Below are 9,171 nucleotides of genomic sequence, written 5' to 3'. Positions count from 1 at the left end.
AGAAGAAATCAGGTTCTTCTTAAAATGCAATAGCCCAAAGAAATCTTTTATATACAGTGTTCAATACCAAAGTGTTTAAGATGGCATAGTGTAGTGTCAGAAATCACACTAACGCTCTGGTGGTAACTATTTTGCAATATGTAAGTGTATGAAATCAACACATAGGACACCTTAAACTTACACAATGTTATATCTCAATTAAAAAAGTTAAAAATATTTTTTAGAAAAAGAAATCACACTTAAACTGTCTCCCATTGTCTCCCCACTGTCTCCCAATTCATTCATTTATTTATTGGACAAATATTTATTTGGGGCTCCACTTATGTGCCAGAGACTGGGATGAACACTGTGGTTATAGTGAGGACAATATAGACACAGAGCTTAAAACCACCCTGCATACACACAACTCTTCACAATATGGGATATACTTTCCAGTCTACTGTCGCTTATGAAGACATAAGAGTTTTCCTGGTTTTATGCTTATCGAAAATATGAAAGCATGGCTTCTAGGCCCAAGCCCCCAAGTAACTAACGTAAAGACAGCCTGAGGCCCAAACACTGGGATAATAATTAGGGCCTTGGCAAGTGAAAACAAAACAAAACCACATTTGTAGAATTCCATTTGTTTCATTCTGTGCAGCTATGGGCTACATATTTAAACTAATAAAGTGCGAGAGTGAAAAGAAAAACTGCGATCGTTATTCTGAAAACAGAGTTGAATGCTTTGGAAATATTTGATAAAGATAAGTATTTTTGGTGGGACAATTATAAAAAAGAGAAAATATAAAAATCTGAAAGAATTCTGGACTTAGACTTCTCCACAATATATTTAAGTTCTTACTTCTCTTTAGAGAAAATGAAATAGGAAAACACATAAAGCACTTAGCATGCCATTTACACAAGAAACGTGAAAACAAATTCCAAAAGCAGGCCCATACTAAAATAAAACCAAAAGTAGTGAAATAAGTCAGACAGAGAAAAACAAATACTGTATGATCTCACTTATATGTAGAACCTAAAAAAGCTGAACTCAGAAACAGAGAGTAGAATGGTGGTTGCCAGAGGCTGGGGGCTGGGGAAGTAGGGACGTGTTGGTCAAAGGATGTAATCTTCCAGTTATAAGCCACATGAGTTCTGCGATCTAATGTACAGCATGGTGATTATAGTTAATAATACTGTATTGTATACTTGAAAGTTGCTAGGAGAGTAGGTCTTAAATGTTCTCACCACAAAACGAAATAGTAATCATGTGAGATGATGGTGGTGTTAGCTAACAACTACGATGGTAGTCATATCACAATATATAAATGTATCAAATCAACACATTGTACACCCTAAACTTACACAATGTTATATGTCAATTATATCTCAATAAAGCAGGAAATAAGTAAATAAATAAATAATTTTTTAAAAATGGAAAAAATAGAGGAAAAACATTAATAAATAAGAAAAACAAAAGTAAATAGATACATTCAACAAAAGAAAAGCCTTTACTTAAAAAAAAGCTAATAAAAGTACACTTAAACATTTGAAGTTAAAGTCTTTAAATTATGTATGACTTTTACAAATCCCAGTTTTAACAATTTTTCAATTAACTAACCAAGTATCACCCCTGAACACTTTAGAAAAGTAGGCTTCTATTGTATCTATAAAGAAATGATAATCAGATTGTCATGAGAACTCTCACTAAGTACATTAGATACTAAAAAACAATAGAACAACAACTTCATTGTGGTGACGGGAAGTTGGAAATAATCCAGGTGTCCATGTGTAGACAGATCCTGTGTAGGCAGGTCAGATGTGATGGAGGTCCCCATGGAGTACTTGGAGCAACTAGAAGCAAGTTATACACATAGAGCAACACGGATGGCTCTTCAAGGCAAGTGATAAGTGAAGAAAATTAAGGAACAAAATGAAATATATGTTGCACAATAACCTTTATGTAAATTAAAAATATACACAGAACAATAATACACTTTCAAACAAAACATACACATTAAATACATTAAAATGGTTGCCTGACAGGAAAAGGAGAAAGGGAAAGAGTTATTGGAAGTGAAAGGTAATAAATACAAGCATTCATATACGTATGCATTCTCATACACAAACATACATTCATTTGTACATACATACATTCAAGAGCGGGCCCTTGCAAAGAACAATGATGATAAGAAGAAGCATGATTAACTCATAACACCCCAATCAGGTAGGTGCTACTGAAGTAAGAAGAGGCTGTTTCACTCACCCAAAGTCATATAGCTAGTTAAGTGGCAGAACCGGAATTTGAACCCAGGAGGCCTGCACCCAGAGTCTGTGTGTTAACCAGTACACTATGTAAAGAAGCCTCGTAGATGAGGCAAAATATCTAGATGCAAAAATGTCTATTCTAATACAGATCCAGAGTCAATACCTTCCTATAATTAATTAACAAGAGGCAATATGGAAAAATCACCAAATATGAGCAAGACACTATGCTAGATACTGAACACACTACTGTGTTATCCAATTTAGTATTCATACTAACGGCAGAGGAAACTTAACTCAGAAAGGTTAATCAACTTGCTTCACATCACACAGCAACTGGTAGCAGAGCAAGGCTTTGAATCCAAGCAGGGCCACTGCTTTGCACGACTCCGTGAAGGGCCAAGCTCATTGAGTCTATGTGAATGGCATCCCTGATATGTGCTGGCCGTGAATCCAGGTCTATCTGACTCCAAATCCAGTACTCTTTCCGCTGAAAATCCTCAGAATCAAATAAGGCCCTACAGCATAATCAAACACAGTGACAAATGACTCTGCAAGGCTTTGCCATAGATTGGCGTTTCAATTCTATTAGATCCTGAATATTTAATACTCAGATTGCTCTCTTAATTCAGGAATATGATTTCAGCCTGCTTCTCTTTGTTCCATATCTTTTGTCTTCAAATTACAAATTCCATCAGGCCCCCACAACATTATAAAACTCATTAAGTATTTAGGGAAACAACTCTGACATATTACACAGTGCTGAAAAATCTCTTCATTCTTAGTAGAATAATCAAAGCATAGCTTTTAAATGGTTTTCTCTGATAGCATGTAATCAATGTTAGTAAGCATTTTCATAAACATCATTCATTCATCCATTCATTTCAGAGTTATTCAGTTTTCACTATGTACCAGACATTCTTTGAAAATACTCTACCTAATACTTAACTTTAAATTTAGCCAGAAAATTCTGTAATTATGCAACCACAATATATTTGAGGTGACTTCTACCATCTCATTATATTCTTTTCAGTGGTTCATCTTTCTTTGCTCCATTGATTACTTTTGTTAGCATCTTTCTAACCGATTGCTAATACCAGTTAGAGACAGTAAACACTACAATCCAGGGATCAGCTACTTCTCTGCATAATGAAAGGCAAGTGGTCCAAGAAGATGCAGTGTGGACTGTCACATGATGTGCCCATCGCCAGGGGAGAAGATGTTTACAGATTCTGTGCAAGATCTGTCCAAGAGGTCTACCCTGAGTGCCCGATTTCCTAGCACACTCCAACAACAGGATCATGTAAAGCCCACTCCACTCAAACACTGCCTTGGAGTTTTTCTCAGGACATCTTGACCCTTTCGCCATTCCACCATGCTTCCAAAGGGAGATACATAAGGAAATTAGGGCCTCTGCCTAGTGAAAGAGAAGACTATATAATAAGAAGTAAAATATTTTTGAACCCCTAGAAACTAAGATTAGATGGCTTCAATTCTTTGAATAGTTAAATATGATATAAACAGAATAACAATAATGTCCACTTGCAGTGTACTTACAATGTGCTAGGCACTATTCAAAGTGACTTCCATATACTGAATTTCATTTGTCTCCCCCACCAGACTCTTGATTCTCTAGGTCAGAACTTTATCTTATTCAGTTCTCTATTCCTACTATCATGCCACAATGTCTGGTACACAGGTGGCCTTACACTATTATTTTTTGAATGAATAAATGAATGAATGATCCACTTTCTGAGGAAATAATAGTCATTGACATAGGTGGTCCTAATCTATCATTTACATTTTTAGCATCGAATTACAAATGTGGTGAGAACGCAAAGCTAATGAGGTCAGGAGGATCTGGCACTGAGACAAGTGGATTACAGCTGACTGCAGACACATGAATGAGTCTAGCTGAGCCCAGCTGAGCCCAGCCCAAATCAATGGAACACAGCTGACGCATAAGCAATAATAAATGGCGGTTGTTTCCAGCATTGAATGTTGGGATGCTTTGTTATACAGCAATAGCTATCTCACACGGGCAACTTTGAAAAAGATTGTTCTGTTGGATTTGATGATGTATTGGAGGAGAAACAGAAATGAACTGTTTGAACCCAAAAGGTGATGTAAAATAACCAAAATATTCTCTCAGATAATTCTCCTGCCTCCCTTTGTCTGCCTAATCCAGAGGTCTTTCTTATATTTGTTACACCAACGACAAAAATAGATGAACACTGAGGCTGAGTTTCAATTGCCACTGATCATATCACCTGCATGATATGATTGTTGTTGTTGTCTTTTTTACAGAAAAGCGAAAAGTGTGGTGAATACCACGGGCACCAGACCCAGACTGCCCAGGTGTGAGTCCTGACCCTGCTACTTGAGGGTGATGGAAACTTAGCCTAGTAGCTCAATCTCTTTGTGCCTCAGTTTCCTCAACAATAAAGTAGAGATAATAATGGTAAGAAGAATAGTGAAAATTAAATGAATTAATACAAATAAAGTACAAAGAACAGTGAATGTCTGGGACTGAATTGCTGTTTTGTTTTGTTTTAAAAAGAGTTTTTTCATGGACATTATGTTCCTGACTGCTCTAGGAGTTTGAGTTTGCAATTCCTGGCCGAACCAAGTTCTATGGCGCTTTTAACAATAACTCAAAGACCATTTTTTCCTGTGCACTGTATAAGTGCTCCTGAGTGGCCCTGCGTTTATTTGGTTATATGCCTGCCTCTCTCATCAGACGGAGAGTTTCATGAGAGCATGGACCATGTCTTATTCATTTTATTTTAATCTTCTGCTCCAAGCACAGTGCCAGTTACATAAAAACTGCTCAATAAATGTCACTGAATCGATGCTAATCTCTCCTACTCTAAATACCTTAAAGCACTTACGTGCAGTTTGATCTGTATTAAGTAATTTGTCCTTATTTGTCTGGTGCTTTGTAGAAGTTCTTCCATCATCTCCCGTCTGAGCCTTGGTCCTCAGCTACTTTGTGACTGGACAGCAGGGTCATAACTTCCTTTCTTTCAAATTAAGCCTCCACACACGACCTAGTTGTGTGTGCTCTTATTTGTATACATACACACTACACACTGTAGAATTATAAATGTTTGAACGGTGCCACAGTGTGATTCCAGGAACTGGTCATATCCCATACAATGTCACAGGCATCCAGAATTAGGTGGAGAGTAGGACTGAACGGAGTTCATCAGTTGTTGCTCTTTTTTTCATTCTCATTCTTCCGTTATCCCCAGCTCATCTACCAGGAATGTCAGAAAGGACATGAAAAGGATTCTCTGGGATTATCTAGGCTCTAAAAGTAGTTAGAGACCAGGAGAATGCTGTTCAAATGGAAGAAAGAGGAGGAGGAAATTAACATTTATTGAGCAATCATTATTTATATTACACATCACATACATAACATCTAATTTCCCAAAGCAATTTTATGAAGTACAGGAAGTACCTCCACTTCCTACATGAGGAAATTGATGCTTCAAGGAGCTGTGTTATTTGCTCGAAGTCACACAGCCTGTAAGGGTCATATCCAGACGTTGGATCAGGTTTACCAGTCTCCAGCATCCATGCTCTTTCTACTACTCCTCACCACCCAGGGCAGCAGATTGAGAAAGGACATGCTAACCTTTGAAACAGGATGTGGGGGTAACCAACCACCCAATAGAGGAGAAATGAATACGAGTGTCACAGAGAACAGAAGCTAAAGATGAAGCACCATTTGTAACACTATAACTAAAAGTAAGCAAACCTCTGCAGAGCTCCAAAAAAGATGTTATTAATTTCTGGACCTGGTAGTTGAGTCCATCTCAAATGTTAACGAAATAATTGCTGCAAGGCCAGACTTCATTTGCCAGACATGCAAATCATTGTGGAGTTTCTAAATAAGGAATGAGAATTCCTTATCATGGTGCAATTACTTTTAATAGTTATCTCCATCATAGATCAAGAATGGAGAAGCCAGTTAGGAAGGTTGAACAACTTTAACCTTCTGATTTATGGCTCCTCCTGACTCATTCCAGGATGGAATCATCAGTTATTGTGAAATGAGACCTCACACTCAGGGTCAGCGAAGCCCACATTTTTGCTGTTGGGGACCCAGAATTATGTGATTCTATACTTAAACTCTTACTAACTTTCTAGATTTGATCAGGCACTGTGATCTATTTTCTTCAAACAGAATGTATGGGTTTACAAATCCATTCTGTTTGAGGACTGGAAAAGCTCAATAAGTAACCAGAGGCACAGAATTGCCTGTGGCTGAGAAGAGTAAATGTGTGTGGGTGTAGATATCCAATGGGAATAAACCTGGGAGAAAATTACTGCAGAAAGCAAAGCAATCAATCAGTGATATTGAATCACTGGTTTGAATCAGATGACAAGGATGATCAGAATCTGTAGATGGGGCAGGATTCCAAATCTGGTTTGAGATCAGGAGAAAGTGCTGCAAAGGGAGTGCTTGAACAGGAGGTCTTGAGTGACAAGATAATCAAATGTAGTTTCTTTGATTTTGCTTTTTGATGTCTGAAGATTACCCAAGATAGCCTAGTCTTCATTCTTGAACACATGCTCAATGTGGTTCAAGGGATCTTTCAAGACAGATTCCATGTTTACAAGAAATTCCTTCAAAGGCTGGAACTTTGAATGACCAGGATGTGCTGTCATTTTTGTGGGAATTGAATGGATGGACTCTGGAACTCTAGGGAAAACTTGACTATCTAAGTTAATTTTGGCTCCTGTCTGTAATGCAAAATATATATATTTTTAAGTGGGATATTATCAACTTTTCTAAAGGACATTTCTTTATGGTTTGCTATTTGATTCTAGGGTGAGGGATCTGTTAATATGAACTTTTAAAAAGGTAGCACATAAGGGGCCAGCCAGGTGGAGTAGTGGTTAAGTTTGTTTGCTCTGCTTCGGTGGCCCAGGGTTAGCAGGTTCGGATCCCTGCATGGACATACACACCACTCATCAAGCTATGCTGTGGCGGGATCCCACATACAAAATAGAGGAAGATGGGCATAGATGTTAGCTCAGCAACAATCTTCCTCAAGCAAAAAGAGGAAGATTGGCAACAGATGTTAGCTCAGTGCCAATCTTCCTCACCAAAAAAAAAAAAAAGTAGCACATAAAACTTTACCAACAACTCAAATTAAAAAGGGACCATGAAAATACTACTTATTAATGAAAATAAATAAAAGATTGAGAAATTACAGTCCAGTAAGTGGTTGGATAGAGCACAAAGTAAATTTCACCATATAGAACAGGAACTAGAACTAGGTTTTGCCTATCGGTTGACAGTGATAGTGCTTGGAGCCCTATGTGGAGAATGATTCAGAAGACACTCTGAGCTCACCTTGAAAGTGTGTCCTAGTTGGCTAACAATGTCTACTGTGACCCTGGTATCAAGGACAGGTAGTAATAGGCTGGGTGTTTTCTATTGCTGATTTAGGGCAAAAAAGCTTAAAATGTTAGGAATGAATAAAGCTACTTGGTACATGTATTAGTCAAAATAGGCTAGGCAGGGCCAAGGTAACAAATATAACCCCAAATCTCAGTGAGTAACACAATAAAGTTGTGTTTGCCAGTTATGCCAAGTCTGAAGCATGTTGAGCAGCTGTCCTCCATGTTGGAGCTGGACCAGCTGTACACTGGCCTCCAAGGTCACTGGAACCAAAGAAGACTAAGTGGGAGGACAGTGGGCGATGTCTTAAAAGGCCCTCCTTGAAACTGGCACACGTCGATGACACCTACCTTCCATGGGCCAGAATCCAATCACAAGGCCCTGACCAAGCTGGAACTCACAGATATTGAGTGAGCATTAACAGTTTCTGCCACAGAATATGAAGGCAACTTATGAAACTGATTCTGGGCTTCTTCTGTGACATGGAAGCTAAGGTTATTCAATGAATTCAACTCCATATTGGCCTGCGTGGTAGGCAAACAGCACTTCCTCTTACCTTAACCTGAAGGTGAAAATGGAATTTAATCAATCAGGACAAAATTAGAACTACAGACTGGTCTTGAGCCAACAGACAGATATACTCTAACCTCAGACCCTTATTCCTCTGTCCTAATAGTTAACAGAGTGTTAAAGTCCAGGTTCCAGCAGTAAACAGAATCTAACACAGATGGCTCAAGAGGTTTTTGTGAAGGAACTATTTATGAAGTTTGGGCAGAGTCAAGGGAACCACCAACGGATAGTGAGATAGCCAGAAACAAGCAACAGCAGGAAGCTGTTACCACCTAGAGTTCGTCCCTGAAAGGACAAGGAGAAGAAATAGCATTCCCAGAGCCCAGTGGGTGCTGGAACCATGGAGGAGGAGCAGCCTCACAGGAGCTATAGTCTAGAGGGATGCAGCCACTGCCAGAGAATAGGAACAGAGCACAGATGGAGTGGGGAAGAAACACTCTGACCTCTCTCTCTTCCAGACTTCCAGTCTCATGCCAGTGTCTCCCATTGGCCAAACAGAACAAAAGCCAGCTGACTAGGAGGCCAGGGTGAATCTGTCTTTGACGGTCAGCCTCCAGGGGCAGGGAGCAAAGCAAAAAAGGAGGAGTGTGGGTGTGAAAGAGGAGGGGTCTGGCAAACAGAAAAGAACCAACTCATAGGCCAGGAGCAAGATGGCTGAAAAATGAAAATGAAAAGAGACAGCTTTTGGAAAAACGGGAAGATTAATCAATTCTCATTTTAATGAGCGATATCCCTTTTACCATTCCAATTGGCTCAATTCCCAGCTTGGCTATTCAAGTATAAGAACTACTATAATGACACCCTGTAGATAGTATAAGTATCCTAGCAAAAATAGCAGCTAAAATGAATGCACTCCCATCAAAAAGACTCCAAGGCCGTATCAAAAGGAGACCCACAAAGGAGTGGAGACCTTCCTTAAGCCATCTATTTATTCATTAGCA

The sequence above is a fragment of the Ceratotherium simum genome, chromosome 8, assembly GCF_057802395.1.
Source record: "Ceratotherium simum simum isolate JZ-2026a chromosome 8, ASM5780239v1, whole genome shotgun sequence".
NCBI lineage: Eukaryota > Metazoa > Chordata > Mammalia > Perissodactyla > Rhinocerotidae > Ceratotherium > Ceratotherium simum.
This window is presented reverse-complemented; position numbering follows the sequence as displayed.